Raw genomic sequence first — 1,312 nt, forward strand, 5'->3', positions numbered from 1 at the left:
TTCGTTACGTTTATTATCTTGTATTAGTATTGTATTGTATTTAGTTAGAATTTACTTTGTCAACTTAACGTTCAACGACGTTCTTCCTTACCTTAGTAAGTAAAAAAAAAAAAAAACGAGAAGGAACGTAGTTAGCCAACTCCACCCACTGCCAACTATTGAACTAATCGAAAATTGGGATTGACCGTCATTTTATAACATTCCTACAGTTGAAATAGCTAGCATGTTCGGTGAACTTGCCACCCGCAGGTTGCGAGTTAAGCACCTTAACCACCATCTCATACCATGCCATATCTTTAAAGGTTTAGCTGAATCAAATACAGTAGTTGGTAATTATCTTTAATCACGAGGCTAGTTGATCTATTCATCACCTCAGTTTCGAGTTAAATGGTAGAATGGTATTTAAAGTTTAGTTTAGAAGACATATTTGAGGTAAAGTGGTAATTTCGATCAATTGAACAAATTTAGAAAAACTAGTTTTTACTCATTTTTTAAGAGTTAAAATGGTTCAAACGTAAAATCTTTTACTAATCACTATCAGTATAGAATACCTTAGGTATTTATTGACATATGACTATGCTGTCACAATAAATTGTTAATAATTATTAGGTCGTCAAGAAATTAATGTCGCGTTATGGAACACTTTCATTAATCCCCCTCAAAAAAAAACCCAAAAAAACGTACATCACATATAATAGTTAAACGAATCGCCTAAACGTCACGTTAGTGTAGCCTGTATAATGTTTAGTATACTCTAATCCCTTATAATGATGGCACACGACGAGACACACATTCAGCATGTAATGCTGTTTGAATACAAGAATGGAAACAACACATCTGTAGCCACAACGAATATCAAAGAAGTTTATGGAAATGTTTTAAACGTTCGTAAGTGTCAACGATGGTCAGTAAATTTCGTTCAGGTGACTTTAGCCTTAAAAACTCTGATGGTAGGGGCCGACATGTTGGAATTGATTTTGATGCTCTGAAAACGCTTGTTGAGTCTAACCAAAGAGAACGTACTCGTAAAATGGCCATGAAATTGCATGTCTCTCATGAAACAATACGTAAACGTCTAAGGAATATGGGAAAACTCCATAAAGAAGGTGTTTGGGTGTCTCATGAACTCTCCGATGATTATCGTTTCCAACGTGTGAACGTTGCTTCGTCTCTTGTGGCGTGTAATGCGCGTGAACCATTTTTGGACAGAATTGTCACCGGTGATGAAATATGGATCCTGTATGCGAATATTAAACGCCAAAAATAATGGCTCAGTTCTAGACAAAAGTCACTTTCGACTCCAAAACCTGGA

This window comes from Limulus polyphemus, unplaced genomic scaffold, assembly GCF_000517525.1.
Source record: "Limulus polyphemus unplaced genomic scaffold, Limulus_polyphemus-2.1.2 Scaffold1979, whole genome shotgun sequence".
NCBI lineage: Eukaryota > Metazoa > Arthropoda > Merostomata > Xiphosura > Limulidae > Limulus > Limulus polyphemus.